Here is a 19,433-nt window from a genome sequence, read left to right on the forward strand (position 1 = left end):
ATATGTCTGCCTACATCTGTAGGTGTGTTTAAAATAAACAAGGAACTATAGAACAATGATATATATTCTTAAATTTTAAAAATATGAAGGATATTAAAACTTCCACCCCACCAGTAGCACCCTTGGTCAAGAGGCAAACAATAAGTTGAACACTTATTCAGAGACATAGGTTAATGCCATGGTCTGAATATTTGTGTCCCACACAAAGTTGATACATTGAAAATCTAATGTCTGGTGTGATGTTATTAGTAGGTATAACCCTCATGAATGGAATTAGCACCTGACAAAGAGGCTCCAGAGGGATCGCTAGCATCTGACAAAGTAGTTCCAGAAAGATCTCCAGCCCCTCCTGCCATGAGGACACACTGAGGAAGTACAGGCTGAGAACCACTAAGAGGAGCCTCACCAGAAGGTTCCACAGGACACCCTGATCGTGGACTTCCCAGCATTCAGCACTGTGACCTGTAAATGTGTGTTGTTTGTAAGCCACCTCGTCTGTGGTATTGGGTTAGCCAAACAGTTCATTCAAGTTTTTCTGAAACATCTTATAGAAAAATCCAAAAGAACTCTCTGGCCAGCCTGATATTTTATTAATATTTTAGCAGTTCAAAGGGACTCTGGGTTAATATTCATCATCTTTGCTTAAGGGAAAGTTTAAATTTACACTGCATTTCCGTAGCTCCTTTCATGGCTCAGAATAACTACTGAGGCAAGCACATTCATTGATTAATTCAATATTTATGAATAAAATACCTTCTATGTACAACGTATTGTAGTAGACACTGGGGATATAGAAACTGGACTGTATTCTTAAGAACAGTCAAGAGTGGGATAAAGTTACTAGGAATTACAATATCCTAAAGAGACATGCAGCAGTGAATACTTCTCATCCATCCTTGGGTAGACTATTCCAAGGAACATCCTATAGGCTCCTCAGACGGTTCCTACAAGGTTAGCCTCAGTTGGCTACAGTAAGGCCAGCTTAACAATCCCGTCTTCTGTTATCCTTCCTTTTTTCCCTTCTCCAGTCTTCAAAGTCTTCCTCTCCCCTTTTCTTGTTACCTGAGATCACTAAACTGGCTGTAAGCAAGGCTTTGTATTAATTTTTTTTAATAACAACAAAATGGACAAATCCTTAGCTAGACTAAGACAGAGGGAAGACTCAAACAATGTTAGAAATAAAAGTGGAGACATGATACCTGATGCCATAGAAATGAAAAGAATTCTAAAAGACTGCGGTGAACAATCACATATCAAGAAACTAGATAGTCTGGCAGATATGGATAAAGTTCTAGAAACACACAATCTGTCAAGACTGAATCACAAAGAAATAAAAAATGTAAACACACCTATAACTAAAAGGTGTTGAGTCAGTAAGCAAAATCTCCCAACAAAGAGAAGTCCAGGACAAATACCACTAATCATCAGAAAAATGCAAATCCAAACCGCAATAGAGAAGGGACTGGCAACCCACTCCCCTGTTCTTGCATGGATAATCCCATGGAGAGAGCAGCCTGGTGGGTCACAACGAGTCAGAAACCACGGAGCACACACACAAAGCACAATGAGTTAGCACCTCATACCTGCCGGGATCAGTTCAGTTCAGTCACTCAGTCCAGTCTGACTCTTTGCGACCCAATGGACTGCAGCACACCAGGCTTCCCTGTCCTTCACCAACTCCCGGAACTTGCTCAGACTCATGTCCATCGGGCTGGTGATGCCATCCAACCATCTCATTCTCTGTCGTCCCCTTGTCCTCCTGCCTTCAATCTTTCCCAGCATCAGGGTCTTTTCCAATGAGTCAGTTCTTCACATCAAGTGGTCAAAGTAATGGAGCTTCAGAATCAGTCCTTCCAATGAATATTCAGGACTGAATTGCTTTAGGATGGACTGGTTGGATCTCCTTGCGGCCCAAGGGACTCTCGACTCTTCTCCAACACCGAGGATCAAAAGCATCAGTTCTTCAGCGTCCAACTCTTCTTTATAGTCCAACTCTCACATCCATACATGACTACTGGAAAAACCATAGCTTCGACTAGATGGACCTTTGTTGGCAAAGTAACGTCTCTGCTTTTCAATATGCTGTCTAGGTTGGTCAAAGCTTTTCTTCCAAGGAGCAAGCATCTTTTAATTTCATGGTTGCAGTCACCATCTGCAGTGATTTTGAAGTCCAGGAAAATATAAAGTCCCTCACTGTTTCCATTGTTTAACAGCCTCATCTTTTTGGATTTGAAATATCTCAACTGGAATTCCATCACCTCCACTAGTTTTGTTCATAGTGATGCTTCCTAAGGCCTACTTGACTAAAAGAATCCAGAAAACACTGTGTTGATAAGGATGTGGAAAAACTGGAATTCCTTACTATTGATAGCAATATAAAATAGAGTAGCCACTATGGAAAAGAGTACAGTGTTTCCTCAAAAAAACTAAAAACAGAATTATTATACGATTCAACAATTCCAATTTATGTGTATTTATCCAGAGGAACTGAAGTCAGGATCCTGAAGAGATATTTGCCCCCTCATGTACATTGCAGCATTATACAAAATAGGCAGGACATGAATGCAACCTAATGTCCACTGACAGATGAGTGGATTTTTAAAAAGCGCATATCCTGGAATATTATTCAATCATAAAAATACTGTCATATATTACAAAATGAGTGAACTTTAAAGACATTATGTTAAGTGAAATAAGGACACAGAGGACAAATATTGCATGATTTCACTAATATAAAGTATCTAAAGTAGCTAAACTCAGAATCAGAAAATAAAATACTGGTTGCCATGTACTGGGTGGGAAAAGTGCAGAGTGGCTATGCAATGTGCATGAAGTTTCAGTCATGAGGGATGTAAATGTTCTAGAGAGCCACTGTACATTGTGCTCCCACTGATCAATACTGTATTTTCACTTAAAATTTTGTTAAGAGGGGGTCTCATATAGTGTGTGTTTTTTTACCACAATAAGAAAGCATTATCTTAACACTAAGATTTTAGAAAGACATTTAATTTGACCTGTATAGCATTGACTTTCCTCCGAAAATTAGGAAGTACTGAATTTTCAAGTTTGTAAAAGAGAGCTGTCATGTCACTTTATCAACACAAAATATGATCTTTCACATATTTGGAAAATTATCAGGGCCACACAATCGGGCTGTGTCAAGTAGAAATCATGAAAGGGGGAGAAAAGTGAACACTGGCAGCACTGTGTTCCCTCCAGAAAATGGAAAGAATCCTTCTCTTCATCTATCACATTATTCTCTTTGACTTTCTAGTTGCATCTGGGATGAAAGAGAACTATTTATAATACAAGGATTATTTGTGCCAATTATCTAGTTAATATACAGCAAAGGCAATGGTTTTTTGTTCTTGCCTAACCAGTCATTTGGAAGAGTGTACTTAGCAGATAGTTATAGTCTGTAAGAAAAAAAGGGTATCTGCTGGTAAATTAGAACTAATTGGGGGAAAATAAGCCTATCTGTCATAAACCACAAATAATGGTTAGAGCAATAATGTTTATTATCATAATTTTTACATGGTAATATAATTAACTGATGAATTACACTGAAGCAGAGTATACCATTTATCCTCAATAGCTCCCTTGTGCCAAAAGAGCTAAATACAGTACTTCCTTTATTCCAAAGATAAGAGATGTTGACTAGAACCAGCAAACAAGGCAGAGGATGCATAGAAATCGAGTATCTTTAATCTCTGATTAACACTTCAGTCTGTACTTGGAATATGCCACTTCTATACTTTCCAAAGGATTTACAGAAGTATCTATAAATTGAGAACAAAGAAAGGAATGATTTTTTTTTTTTTTTTTTTTGCCACTCTGTGCAGTATGTGGAATCTTAGTTTCCTGACCAAGATCAAACCGACACCCCTTGCACTGGAAGCAGGAATGATGTTTAGAATTCTTGCTTGTGTTTGCCCTTTCTGTCTGTAACCAACTTCCCTATAATAGAAGCAGTGTTGAGCATGGGAAAATGGCAGCCATGACTCATGATTATGTAAATTGCTATCAGTATGGTCCTGGGCTGCCAATCAGGCAGAGGCCAAGGTTGACCCTGAGCCAGGTCCTGAGCTTATATTACTGGAGTTCAGTATCACTGATTGAACACTTGTTTGTTTGATCCCATTTGTTCTGTAGGAAGGCTGCAAGGGTGAACAGTTAGTATAGATACTTGAATGATTAAGGTAAACTCATGGATTGATCACCCAATAAAGTTATTAGAAAGGTAAAGAATTGTCTCTGGCCCTGCTATGTATTTACTCCAGATATAGAAGCCTGAGAAGAATGAGTGAAGACATGAGTAAAGACACCATTCTAGAAAGTCGTTCTTAACTTCAAAAGAGTAGGATGAATTGACTCAGTTTCTCCTAAGTGTGACAAGGCAGCACCCTTCCTTAAGCACTGGACTGTTCTTCAGACACTTATACCCATGGGGGTTAGGATACCAAGAAAGGTAAGAATTGAGTTTTAATGTTCAGTGCTATCTTGGGCTTAACATAGAATGTCAAATTTGTGACCTACAGCAGAGACACATCTTTCAAGAAGGTTGGGTTGTTAAGAACATCACACAAGGTAAAAATGCAGCAAGTCAAAATTGCATTTGGGAAAGTTCTATGTTGGATCTAAACATAGACCCAAAGTTCTATGTTGGATGTTTCAAAACATCCAACACAGCCAAATTTTCCTCTCTTGAAACATATTTCTTTTGTTTTTCAGATTGAACACTAGATTATGTAAGTGGCTTACATTTGGGACATTGCAATTTTTAAATAAAGTATTTTAAACCCTAGCGTGTCTCTGTATGGTGAATATTCCTGACAGAGAACAAGACTTTCCTACCCAACTTCTCAAACAAAGAGGAACTTACTCCCTGAGTGGAAGCCAATCAGAAGAGCTTGTGGTATTTCTGTTGTTCATTTATTTGTTCTCATCTTCATCCTCAAGCTACCATTCATTCACACAACCTTGACTTCTATCTTTTTGGCCCACCTTTTCTCCTCCCTCTTCTTTATCGGGCTTCCCTGGTGGTTCAGATGGTAAAACGTCTGCCTGCAGTGCGGGAGACCCTCTTCTTTAGCAGAGCTCAAACAGGAGAATTTTTGCTTACATTAAATATCCCTCTGATGTGATTCTACTGTAGTACTCAAGGCAGACATAATCAATCATTCACAACATGATTTTTCTCTCATTTGACCAAGACTGGACCTCAAAGTTCTTCCCAACACAGCACTCCAGACAGCCACTACAGGTAACCAGCACAAATCTCTGACATTCCATATAACGTTTTTAAACAACTTAGATTACATTACTGTTTTTTAGTTTCATTTTGTATATGATTTTAAGAAAGAAAGCACCAGATGAGATGTTTACTAGACCTTACACTGAATTCTGATATTATGACCCATTAGATTACGTGTTGGAGAAGACTCTTGAGAGTCCCTTGGACAGCAAGGAGATCAAACCAGTCCAACCTAAAGGAGATCAGTTCTGGGCATTCATTGGAAGGACTGATGTTGAAGCTAAAACTCCAATACTTTGGCCACCTGATGCAAAGAACTGACTCATTTGAAAAGACCCTAATGCTGGGAAAGATTGAGGGCAGGAGGAGAAGGGGACAACAGAGAATGAAATGGTTGGATGGCATCACCAACTCAATGGACATGGGTTTGGGTGTACTCCATGAGTTGGTGATGGACAGGGAGGCCTGGCGTGGTGCGGTTCATGGGGTTGCAAAGAGTCGGACACGACTGAGCGACTGACCTGAACTGAATCTTGTCAATGTGCACTCCTAAAGTGTCAGTGCAAAGGGAAATTTGCAAAACAAACTAACGCACTATTTTGAAGTAAAAGGAAAAGAAGGTGAAACTATCCCAACAACTCAAGCATAGGATGCCTGGGAGAAAGCAGGCCCTGACCTTTTGAATAATCTACTCTGCTCTCCAGTTCTTCAAGACCTTATCTAAGAAACAGGAAGTCCCAGTTCAAAGGACTTCAGAGAACTCTTCAAAAACTGTTTGTGCCCAGAATAGCGAGGTCAAAGCAGCAGGCACTGTAATAGGTGATCAGCAGTCCAGGTTTGCCCTAGACTGAAATTTCCACATCTCAGTAACATGTTCAGTCCTGGGCAGTGTTCACTGGTTGCTCCAGCTGGGTCATGGGACATGTTCCATAATCACAGAATAACAAACAGGACTAGAAGGGACCACAGAAACAACTCAGTCCAACGTCTTCATTTCACAGATGGGAAGTCCGATCTGAGGTAGGGGCTGATGATGTCTCCACAGATACAGAGCTAAACCCAATCAGTGTTTCAGGAGACAAGGGAGCTGCAGTATGCTAAATCCAGATTTAAGAGTGTCATACAGAAGAAGAAAGGATTCTCAGTTTGCCCAGCAGTAAAGAACTCCACTGCAATGCAGGAGACACAAGAGACCCGGGTTCGATCCCTGCGTCAGGAAGCTTCCCTGGAGAAGGAAATAGCAACCCACTCTAGTATTCTTGCCTAGAAAATTCCATGGACAAAAGAGCCTGGTGGGCTATCGTCCATAGGGTCACAGAGCTGGACATGACTTAGCTTAGTGGCTGAACACACACACACACACACACACACACACACAGAAAAAAAACATCTACAGTGGTGAAAGGCACAGACCTTGAGGTCAGACTACTTGGCTTCTGTCCTGTGACTCTGGGCCAACTCTCTGACCTTTTAAAGCCCTAGTATTTGTGACTGAAAATTGGCCTTGGTAGCACTGAGGGGATGCAAATAAAGTACTGAGCTCAGTGCTTGGCACATAAGAAATGATAAATAAATATTTATTATTAGTTTTAGTTTATTTTTCTAAGATATTTTTTACTGTGAACCACTTTTCTAAGTCTTTATTGAATTTGTTACAATATTGTTTCTCTTTTATGCTTTGGTTTTTTTGGGGGGTGGGGCATGTGGGATCTTAGCTCCCCTACCAAGAACTGAATCCACACACCCTGTACTGGAAGGTGAAATCTTAACCACTGGACCTCCAGGAAATTTCCAGTAGTAGTTTTAATCTATTTTTCTTCTTTTCTTTCATTAGCATCATCGTTATCTTTATTTCTTGTTCCTTACAACAAGGGATATCCAACAAAGAATAAGGCCCTTTCTTGGATTTTCACTGAAACCATACGAACTTTAAGTATTCATGTATTTCACACTTGGAATTCACCTGAAATACATCATTGTGAACTTGTGTCATGCTGACCTGAACAATTTACAGACACTTTTGGAAAAGATACTTCTTTGGCTAGGACAAATACACTGAAATTGATTTAGTAATTTACCTTCAATATAGTACCTACAGTACTCCATGTAGTTCATCTAAAGTTTCCTTTCAAAGTACCCAGTCTGCACCACCAACCCTAGGTCCTACACTATTCCCTACAGAAACCATGCGCTGAATGGAGATCAGCTTTGAGAGAAGTAAAGGATAGCATTTTATCCTTAATTTCAGAGATAGCTGAAGATATTTCACTATTTCTTGGTTTGATTTATATCCTGGATTGTTTCATATTTGCCTTTTTCAAAGTTCTCATTGAAATAGCCTCCAAAAGTAGAAAAATTCAAAAGAACTCTAGGAGAAAACATCTCTAATTCCAGCATGGATAGGTGAAACTGAGAAACATTTGTATCTAAAGAGGGTAATTTTTAGGGGGGAAAAAACACTATCCTCAGAAATTCACAAAGGTACACAGAAGAGTCCAAGACAAACACAGCAACTGATCCAATGACACCTAACATTCATCCTCAGCATGAAAAATATGTATTTATAAATTTATAGATTTTTAAATAAGTCCCTAGGCAATTAAAAAAAAAAGAAATGTAATTTCATCATATGTATTTTCCATTGTCCGAACACAACTCCATGTCATATGGAGGGCCAGCTCATATGGGTCATATGGGAGGTCAGTTCATTGCAAAGCCACCTGAGAAAAACAAGAAAAACACCAAGAAAAAGAAGGGAAAGAGCAGATGGTAGGCAACCACTTATTAGTTTGCTATGTTATCTATTGATAGGTAAATACCAAGTCTGCATGCTCTTGGGTATCCTTCTTCTAAGTCACGTCAGTCATGTCCGACTCTGTGCGACCCCGTAGACGGCAGCCCACCAGGCTCCAAAACACTATTGAGAGAGCGTGTGAGAGGAGAGGACTGAGGAAGGAACCAGTGACTTAAGGAGTCAAACTGTTTATAGGTGAGTAAGGTCAATTCCTTGCGCCATAGTCACAATTTTATCTAACCTTTCATAAGAGTGAGGTATAAATTAATGAGTTAGAGAACAAAGTCAAGTTGTGACTGTCTCATTTCTTTATTATAATATACAGAGATGGTTCGAGAAATTAAAAACTCTGTATATTATGAGCTGTCAGTCATAGATCATTTGGTTGATCATTTAACTGACATCAGAAAAGCCACAGGGAGCTCAAACCTGGTGTTCTGTGACAACCTAGAGGGGCAGGATGGTGTGGGAGGTGGGAGTGAGGTTCAAAACGAAGGAACATATGTATCAGTTCAGTTCAGTTCAGTTCAGTCTCTCAGTCATGTCCGACTCTTTGCGACCCCATGAATCACAGCACGCCAGGCCTCCCTGTCCATCACCAACTCCCGGAGTTCACTCAGACTCGCGTCCATTGAGTCAGTGATGCCATCCATCCATCTCATCCTCTGTCGTCCCCTTCTCCTCCTGCCCCCAGTCCCTCCCAGCATCAGAGTCTTTTCCAATGAGTCAACTCTTCGCATCAGGTGGCCAAAGTACTGGAGTTTCAGCTTTAGCATCAGTCCTTCCAAAGATATCTATGGCTGATTCATGTTGATGTGTGGCAGAAACCAACACAATTTTGTAAAGCAATTATCTTCCAATTAAAAATAAACTTATTTTTAAAGAAAGAAAAGCCAGGTTGAAATCTGGCTTAAAAGCAACTTTATGGGCAGGCACTCTCTTTAAGGTTACATTTTTGATTATTGTATTTATGATATAGAAGAAGGGATCACAACTGTGTCACACACAGGTATCTACGCAGGCACACATACACACACGCCATACAGAGAAGAAGCCTATAGTGCCTATGGTGTAGTGGGAAGGACACTGACTTTGCAGTAAACCAGAGCTGGGAGTTTGGGAAACTTACTGAAACAGTTTGAGCTTCTGTTTTCTGAAGACAGAATACAGCAGTACAGATTTACGCATCTGTCGCGCAGACTAGGTGACTGACACAGTGCACGCTGCCTCTGCCACAGGCAGCGGACTGCACTTGTTATTTTCTCTGTGTTTCCTTCCTTCGCAAACTGGCCACACCAAAGCTCCTTGGTTTCCTTGAACACAGCCCACCCTCTCTTGCCCACAGAGCTTTGCACATGCTGTTCTCCTGGGCTGAAGCACTCTTTTCCCCTTTCCTTTGCACAACCACTGTGTACTCTGCCTTCAGGACTGAACTTGACTACTACACTCTTGTGACAGCTTTGTCGCCACCCCTAGATTAGACCTTGTACTTCATTTATTATACGTACTCACAAAGCACCCTAACTTCTGTTACCATGTCCCAATTACCCTAGACTTGAAATTGCCGACTCATTTGCCCGAAGTTTGAGTAGATGATGAGCTCCTAAGAATACGTATCTATTACGTTCAGTTTTGTAACCAGGTCTCCCCGCAATGATCTTTCCAAACCAACAGTGCTGAGGAGAGTGGAGTGAGATGGGCATTCTTCACACGTTTTGCACAAAAGAGAGACATTTGGTGTAGTAATAATAATAGTAATGTAGTTATCAGGTATTTCTCTGCACTAAGCATGGCAAAAAGTGCTTTCATACATTATCTCACCTATTCATTGCCGTCCTCGCTGGGAATATGTTCTACGAGCATCCATATTGTACAGGTCAAGAAACAAAGACTCCGAGTCTAAACAACTGCACAGGGATGAAGCTTTAGATGGCGAACTCAAGACACAAACCCAGATCTGCCAGACACTAACAAAATTTGCTTTTCATCAACAACACTCTCCTGTGCATGTTCTCTGGAGGACAGTTAAATTATTCATGCCCCAGTGAATGCTGTGGAATAAATGAGCCCACAAATGAGGATTCAGAGTAGGCACCACAACTATTTATTTCTTATGTGTTTGAACTCACCCATTTTCCCTCTCTTTCTCTTTTTCAGTTATTTAGTTTCAAGTGAGCACATATGAGGGAACTATTTGATACTATGTCTCTCTTTTTATTTAGGACTATAAATATAAAATGTTCCCATTACATCCTATCGTTTCCCTCTACCTGAGTTAAACTATGCCATGCTCGCAGGCAGAGTGGCAAAGACAGTGTGATACGTATCACGCACTCACTCACCCGAGGGCTTGCTCCTCAAGAACAGGGGTGCCCTGCTTAGCTCTGTGTCTCCAGCTGCGAGCATGATGCTGGTCCCACTGCACACACACAAATGATAAAACCTGCAGGAATGGGTTGCGAAACGAAATTGTGAACTTGAGGTAACAGAATTTGTAAAGGCCATTTAGAAACTACAAATGTCACTCATTTCATGAAACTGAGAAATAAAATGGAGGGTCTTTGCAAAGATAGTAGCTAAAAGGAAACTTCAGGCTACTACACAATTTCTACATGTAATTAAATGGGTAGAAGTGGACAAACCAGGAAAAACTGAACATTAAATGGCATTCAACAAACATTTGAGAACTCCCAAAATTTGAGGCACTATGCTAAGATCTGATGATTTATTTGAAACCTAACGAAAATTTTCTTATTGTTACAAGAGAGAACTTATCCTTTTAGTAGCAGAATAATTTGCATATCAGGACAAAAGAAAATCAAGTTTTGTCTTATGTGGAGAGGGTAGAGCAATCATACTAAAACTCAACTCTAAAGAGGTCCATTTTCCTGCCTAACACATCTGAGGGCTTTCCACACTCATTATGTTTAAACCTCAAGCTCTTTTTGCACAGTGTATTTGGTTCTTCAGAACTTTCTTCCGTCCCCTTACTCCCACTATACTTATTTACTCCTTACTCACCAGTCACACTAAATCTTTCCTATGTCTCCCATAAAACTATGCTTTTTATGCCTCCAGTCTGCAGATCTGAAAAGCCTTGCTCTCCCTCTAACAACGCTCCATTCATCCTTTAAGAAACAGATCAAATGTTACAGAAACTTCTGGCACCTTCAGGCAGAGGTAACCAGTGCTCTCCAGGGGCTCCCACTGGACACCTATCAATCTCAAGTTGTGGCTACACTTCCATTCAAACCACAAAATCCTCATGTCCAGCTGTCATGTCTTACTTGTCTTTGTTGGTTTTAAATATGGCTCCAAAGGTCCCTCTAGTCAAGGCTATGGTTTTTCCAGTAGTCACGTATGGATATGAGAGTTGGACTGTGAAGAAAGCTGAGCGCCAGAGAATTGATGCTTTTGAAGTATGGTGTTGGAAAAGATTCTTGAGAGTCCCTTGGACTGCAAGGAGATCCAACCAGTCCATCCTAAAGGAGATCAGTCCTGGGTGTTCATTGGAAGGACTGATGTTGAAGCTGAAACTCCCAATACTTTGGCCACCTGATGCAAAGAGCTGACTCATTGGAAAAGACCCTGATGCTGGGAAAGACTGAGGGCAGGAGGAGAACGGGATGAGAGGATGAGATGGTTGGATGGCATCACTGACTCAATGGACATGGGTTTGCGTGAACTCCTGGAGTTGGTGATGGACAGGGAGGCCTGGTGTGCTGCGGTTCATGGGGTCACAAAATGTTGGACACAACTGAGTGACTGAACTGAACTGAAAGGTCCATTTACATCCTGAATGGTTACTGCTTTGATGTGTAATCTATCTTTTTTATATTTTCCTCCTGGACTAAGAAATAAAAAGAATGATGAATGGAACCATGTGTATTACCATTACAAAAATAGATAGCTATTGAGAAGTTGCTCTATAACACCCAGAGCTCAGCCTGATGCTCTCTGACAACCTAGAGGGGTGGGATGGGGTGGGGGCGGGAGGAAGCTGTGGAGGAAGGGGACATATGTATACTTAGGGCTGATTTACACTGTTGTATGGCAGAAACCAACACAACACTGTAGAGCATAAAAATTGTTTAAATGAGCATTTATTAAGAAAAATTAATAAAAAGGATGATGAAAAATTCAAGTATATAATTAAATACAATCTATTTATCAAACACTAGTTCAGCATTTGATGTATAATGGTAAATAAGTAAATAAGACAGATACTATTCTTTCCCTTACAGGGCCTGCGTTCAATGGGGGAAACCATAGCAAAGAATTTACATGAGCAAATTAATTATAGGTTATGATAAGTGATAAGATGGAAGAAATTAGTGTGGTGGGGAATGGAGAAAGTGGCAGGGAAACAACTTCAGGTAAGAAGTTGAGGGAAGGATTCTCTCAATTAGAGAAAGGTGAACTGAGATGACAGCTGACTGATAAGGAGTTCAGAACCATGTCCATGCATGAACAAGTGCCGTTCAAGTGTCCTGGTGGGAATCTCAGCATGTGTTACAGAAAGCCATGATCACTGGAGTGACTGGCCCTAGATGAAGTTCAACCAACTGACAGGGAATGGAAAGTATAAGGTTTTCAGTTCAGTTCAGTCATTCAGTTGTGTCCGGCTCTGCAACCCCATGGACCACAGCACACCAGGCCTCCCTGTCCATCACCAACTCCCGGAGTTTACCCAAACTCATATCCATTGAGTCAGTGACACCATCCAAACATCTCATTCTTTGTCATCCCCTTCTCCTCCTGCCTTCAATTTTTCCCAGCATCAGGGTCTTTTCCGATAAGTTAGCTCTTCGCATCAGAGAGCCAAAGTATTGGAGTTTCAGCTTCAATATCAGTCCTTCCAATGAACACTCAGGACTGATCTTCAGAATGGACTGGTTGGATCTCCTTGCAGTCCAAGGGACTCTCAAGAGTCTTCTCCAACACCACAGTTCCAAAGCATCAATTCTTTGGCGCTCAGCTTTCTTTATAGTCCAACTCTCCCATCCATACATGACCACTGGAAAAACCATAGCCTTGACTAGACAGACCTTTGTTGGCAAAGTAATGTCTCTGCTTTTGAATATGCTATCTAGGTTGGTCATAACTTTTCTTCCAAGGAGTAAGCGTCTTTTAATATCATGGCTACAATCACCATCTGCAGTGATTTTGGAGCCCAAAAAAATAAAGTCTGACACTGTTTCCACAGTTTCCTCATCTATTTCCCATGAAGTGATGGGACCAGATGCCATGATCTTGGTTTTCTGAATGTTGAGCTTTCAGCCAACATTTCCACTCTCCTCTTTCACTTTCATCAAGAGGCTCTTTAGTTTTTCTTTACTTTCTGCCATAAGAGTGGTGTCATCTGCATATCTGAGGTTATTGATATTTCTCCCGGCAATCTTGATTCCAGCTTGTGCTTCATCCAGTCCAGCATTTCTCATGATGTACTCTGCATATAAGTTAAATAAGCAGGGTGACAGTATAGAGCCTTCACGTACTCCTTTTCCTATTTGGGACCAGTCTTGGTGTTCCATGTCTAGTTCTAACTGTTGCTTCCTGACCTGCATACAGGAAGCAAGAGGCAGGTCATGTAGTCTGGTATTCCCATCTGTTGAAGAATTTTCCACAGCTTGTGGTGATCCATGCAGTCAAAGGCTTTGGCATAGCCAATAAAGCAGAAATAGATGTATTTCTGGAACTCTCTTGCTTTTTCGATGGTCCAGAGGAAGTTGGCAATTTGATCTCTGGTTTCTCTGCCTTTTCTAAAACCAGCTTGAACATCTGGAATTTCGTGGTTCACGTATTGTTGAAGCCTGGCTCGGAGAATTTTGAGCATTACTTTACTAGCGTGTGAGACGAGTGCAATAAGGTTTTACCTACTGGTGAAAAAAAGTGTCACTTTATTATCAATGTGGTGGAACCCAGTGGACAACTTCAAGCCAAAAATGTCATGGTTGGGTTGGTATAGTATTAGCATTTGTGCTGTAAGCCATGACTGAAAAAAAGCATTTAAAAAAAAATTCTGGATATCTAACTTATACAATGTACCTAGAATAGAATAGTCAAGTTCAGAAAGTCAGAAATATACTGGAGGATGCCAGGGGTCTGACGTGGGAGGATGGTGGGGAGGGGGAATGGGAACTTGATGTTTAATGGGGAGAGAGCTTCCGTTTAGGAAAAATTAAGGAGGAGGAGGATGTGAGAGTTGTACGATAATGTCAATGTACTTAGTGCCAATGAAATGAATACTTAAATATGGTTAAAACAGTATATTTTATAGTATGTGACTTTTACCACAATAATAATAAAAAACAAAACATTAAAAAAAAAATTCTGGGAATCTGTCTTCCTCACTGGTTTACTGGTCGCTTCATTCTCCTATCCACGAGAGGGCTCCAAAGATCATAAAAGTATCTGGCTGGGTTAGTCTCTCAAGTAACTGCTTAATGGCAGTCTCCTTAAACAGCTTTAAGATAGGAATAAGGACAAGAGAATATGAGTGAATGAGTAAAGAAAAGGTTAAAACACAATCATCTCTTTGAAACAGGTCTGCATTTGAAACAAGAATAAGGATCAATATTTTTTCTATAAAACCCAGGGTATGCCAAGCCTTTACATGACTAAATACATTAGGACCGATGAGTGGTTTTAAGAAAAAGTTATTGTTCTGACAAAAAAAATATTTACAAACCATGTGTGCTCCGTCGTGTCCAACTCTTTGCAACCACATGGATTGTAGCACCCTAGGCTTCTCTCTCCATGAAATTTTCCAGGCACGAATACTGGAGTGGGCTGCCATTTCTGCTCCAAGGGACCTTCCCTACCACTGCATCACACAGGAAGCCAAAAGATATCGGAACAGTACTGGGGCCGAGTCTGGCAGCCTGCTAATGAAAACGACAGCCGTAAGGTGGCCGGTTTCTGAGTCCTTACTGTGTTCCTTGTGCTTGGACGCTCAGTCATGTCCAACTCTTTCCAACCCATGGACTGTAGCCCTGCCAGGTTCCCCTGTCCATGAGGTTCCCCAGGCAAGAATACTATGCTGCTTTATATATATTATTTCATTTAATCCTCCATCAGAGCTGATAAAAATGAGCTTTACGCCCTTTACTAAAACTGGAAACTCCAAAGCTCCTTATACTAACCGTCACCAAAAGCGGCTTCCAGAGACTTCCGTTCTAGTCTCGGCCCACTTTGTTGCAACGCCAGTTTTCTCAGTGATAAAATGGATATTGTTCTCTCCTAGTGGAGAGAGGCTGATAATGATATAGGCCCAATAAGTTTGTACTGCCCCTCTAATGCCATGAAGACAAAAGTATTTTGGAAACTCCCAGATGTTATATAAAAACAATGTATTTTCAGTCAGGTGTCTGATTCGTGCCTTAAAAATAACATGCCCTCCTCCAAAATAAATTCTTAAAAAAAATTTTTTTTTCTAAATTGGATTGTCCTGTTTTGGAAATTGACCAAAATTCCCCTTTAAATGTTCAGCTACATCATATGATCCTCTCACAAACAAGTTTTCATAAGGAGCTAGCAATATAAAGTAAATTTCTACAGAGTTCTGCCACCAACTCAGTTTGGCTTTTAGGAAGTTCCTTCCTCAGGACCTCCACTGTCAAAGGAGAGAGTAGGCCAGTTGAAGTTCAAGGTTATGTCAAGTTTTACATTCCTAGGATAGAGTGTATCCATGAGTGGTGTTGGAGAAGACTTTTGAGAGTCCCTTGGACTGCAAGGAGATCCAACCAGTCCATCCTAAAGGAAATCAGTCCTGCATACTCATTGGAAGGACTGATGCCGAAGCTGAAACACCAATGCTTCGGCCACCTGATGTGAAGAACTTACTCATTGGGAAAGACCTGATGCTGGGAAAGATTGAAGGCAGGAGGAGAAGGGGACGACAGAGAATGAGATGGTTGGATGGCATCACTGACTCAATGGACATGAGTTTGAGTAAGCTCTGGGAGCTGGTGATGGACAGCGAAGCCTGGCATGCTGCAGTCCATGGGATCGCGAAGAGTTGAACATGACTGAGCGACTGAACTGAACTAAACTGAACCTCGAGGTGGTTCCAGGGCTCTGTGCAACTTTATATCTAGATAAATTCTAAAAAGTAGAGTCTGAAAAAAACACATCAGCCACAGACGCATTTTGTTGGACCAACATAGTTTTTAAACATTTTAAAAATATGCCAATGTTTATACATGATGGGACATTTCATGCAGAAGTTCTCATTTCTAGCTTCTCTTTTAAAATCTGAATATTTGGCAACACAGAGCTGGCATTTTCACATTGCAGGGGAACGCTGGACTTGAATATCAACTGTTCCCAACCCACTCCTAGACTAGTCCTACAACCTCCGGTCTCCCTGCCTCACCACTGACCACCTTCTCACACCCTGGTCATTTCAGTAAGAAACTTATGTGCCAGGAGTTATCTATTTTATATACAGTGAAACAGCTATGAAAAGTGCAAGTGTAAGTTACTCAGTCCTGTCTGACTCTTCAGGACCCCATGGACTGTAGCCCACCAGTCTCCTCTGTCCATGGGATTCTCCAGGCAAGAATACTGGAGTGGGTAGCCATACCCTTCTCCGGGGGATCTTCAAAATCTAAAAAAAGAAAAGAAAAGAAACCTATGTGTCAATTCTCCAATGGCTTAAGTGTGTGTGACTCCTGAGTCAGAGGGAAAACGGTAAGAAGTTATTTCAAGCGTGTTGATTATTACAGAGGGGAAGTAGAGGGAACTGCCATGGAAGAGAACAAAGAAACTTCGAGTGGCACTGAGGTTAAACACGGGGGCTCGGGGAGCCAAGAGATCCGGGTCTAGAACAGGTTCTCTCCGTTAATTCTGTTACACTGGGCAAGCATTTTCCTTCTCTGTGTCTCAATTTCCCCAGCTGTGAAACGGGGAAATCGGTGAAAAAGGAATCGTTAAATGATCCTGCAGGTCAGGATCTATAAAATTCTCAGCCTTCTCTTGGATCTTCGTAACATCCCTTAGGAAGTCTAAGAATCTGCCATTCCCACATCCACTTTCCTCCCAGGCACCGCCTGGGCTTCTTGCGGGGGGAAGGGGGTCACTTCGGGGGAACCGGGTCTCGGTCTGGGAAGTCGGGGCGTGCTCTGCCTGCCGGCGGCTCCAGACCATGCCAAGTCGCCGCGGGACCCCGCCGCCAGCTCCCCACCGCGCCGTCCTCCGTCCTCGCCTTCCCCCGGCGCAGCTCGGAGCCCAGGAGACGGCCTGACCGCTTCCTCGGAGCAGGGCGCCTGGGACCGCCCGCCCGCCGTCTGGCCTCCGCCCTGGAGCCACCCCTCCCAGAGGAGCTGCGCGCTCGGCTGGCGCTTGGACCCCTCGGCAGCCCAGCCGCAGGTGCCCGCCCGCCTCCGCCCAGCCCAGCGCTCACACCGGCTGCCGGGGCACCCAGGCTGGTAGGTTCCATCCCCCGCTCACTCCTCGTGCGGAGTTGCTCTTTTAGCCCCTGTTCCCCGGGGGAAGCACCAGTCTGACCTTCTCCGAAGGCGTGAAGGGATAACGGAGCCAGGTGAGTGATGCTCTAGATCTTTTCCTTTTTAAATAAGCCTGCATACTAAGAGCACTGGTGGGGAACCAGGAAGTTGGAAGAGAAAGAAGACAAGGCAGGCAGTTGGGATGACCCACTGCAAGCTGATAGGGACCATTCCTAGCTTCTTAGAAATGTGTACCCCACTTTGTCCACCAGCCTCTGGCTCAGGTCAAGACACAGACAGACTTCAATAAATGTTTGCTGGGGTAAGTGTGGGAGGTATCAATATTTCTGCTTGTTTCTCTTATCCAGCCTCAAGACAAGCCAACATTGCCTTTGATAGCTGGCTTCATCTGCACCAGAATTCCCCCCGCTGCCCCTCCCCACACACACCTGCCCCAAAGCTGAAGAATTGGAATGGTTTTATACCAAGTGCCATGGAGTCACACAGTGGACTGCTATGCAGCACTTAAAAAGCAGAAATCAAAGCTGTATAATGTATAATCTACATTATACTTGTAGATAGCATAAGTATAATGGTAATGATCAGTAAGATGCAAAATATACCTACTGTCTGATGTCACTTAGGTGACATTTTAAAAGACATGTTGTGTGTGTAAAATCACAGAAAGTAGTCTGCAAAATGTATACAATCACATTCATAATTGCAGCTGTTTGGGGGAAGTATGAAAGTGAATGAATTTGGCATGAAGATTGAGGTGGAAAAACTATTTTCCTATAGGTTATAATATATAAAAACGATAAAGCAAAAGTTGATGAAATATAAACAATAGTTAACTGCAAGTGATGTTAACTTGGATCTTTTTCAGGATATTTTCTTTCTTTCTTGTGTTTCTAAATTTGCCTCTGTTTATGCAGTTTTGTTGTTCAGATGCAAAGAAAATAAGTTATGTCTGTGCATATCTTGTGGGAATAAAACTAGACGGTTCTCTCAGAAGTTACAGCTTTCTTGCATCACAGCATAGGTTCTTCCTGAAGAAGACACCTCTTTACCTAGGGAGCCTGAGCTGCTTGGAGCAGCTCACCTGTTGACCTCCTCCCAAAGTATAGGCCAAAGGTCAAACACTGTCTACAGTTAATAATCTGATAAGTGGCCAGATCAAGGGAGAATCTAAAAACTCCTTGATTTCCTTAATAAGACACACTGCTGTTTCTCTTATATTTTCTGTCTAGCATGTTCATTTCCATGGGTGGTGACTGCCCCCTTGATATCTCAAAATGATGCTTATGTAACACTGCAGAGTTAATATCAGGTCAGGAAAGGGTGTGGGGGTTGGTAGGAAAGGCCTATAGCTCTTCTGGGCCTTGTTCGGTGGAATGGAAAAGATGTGTCTCCATTTGCCTGCTAGGAAAAGGTTGATATCTTTCTGGATATTAGGGAAAGTTACCAGTTTGGTTATCTACAAAGGGAGAAAAAAGAGAAAGACGATTCTAGACAGGATTAAACACAATGTGTATGAAACACAATGGATAAGCTACAACCCCATAGGCCAAGTCTTCTGCCCATACCCCAGACAAGAGTGATTCCCTGTTTACATATTTTCTTTCTACACTAAAGAACATCACTGGATCTTGGGTAAACAAAATTGCCTGCACATCAGAACAGAACTCGGAAATATGGCAAATGGTGATCATATCCCTCTTTCTGTTTCTGACCTGACAACTTACAAGGTCAGTGCTTAGTACACTTTGTGCTGTGGGAAGATGGGCTACTTGAGAAAAGCCTGAGGTATGAAGAAAAATCTAAGAGTGGCAGGATTGAGTGTGGTGTGAAAGCTATGTGTACTGAGGTTTTACTCACAAAATGTTAACAATCATAACTCTAAAATTGATGTTCTCTTTAGGATTAAGCCTCTCTG

This window comes from Budorcas taxicolor, chromosome 7, assembly GCF_023091745.1.
Source record: "Budorcas taxicolor isolate Tak-1 chromosome 7, Takin1.1, whole genome shotgun sequence".
In the NCBI taxonomy this organism is placed as follows: Eukaryota; Metazoa; Chordata; class Mammalia; order Artiodactyla; family Bovidae; genus Budorcas; species Budorcas taxicolor.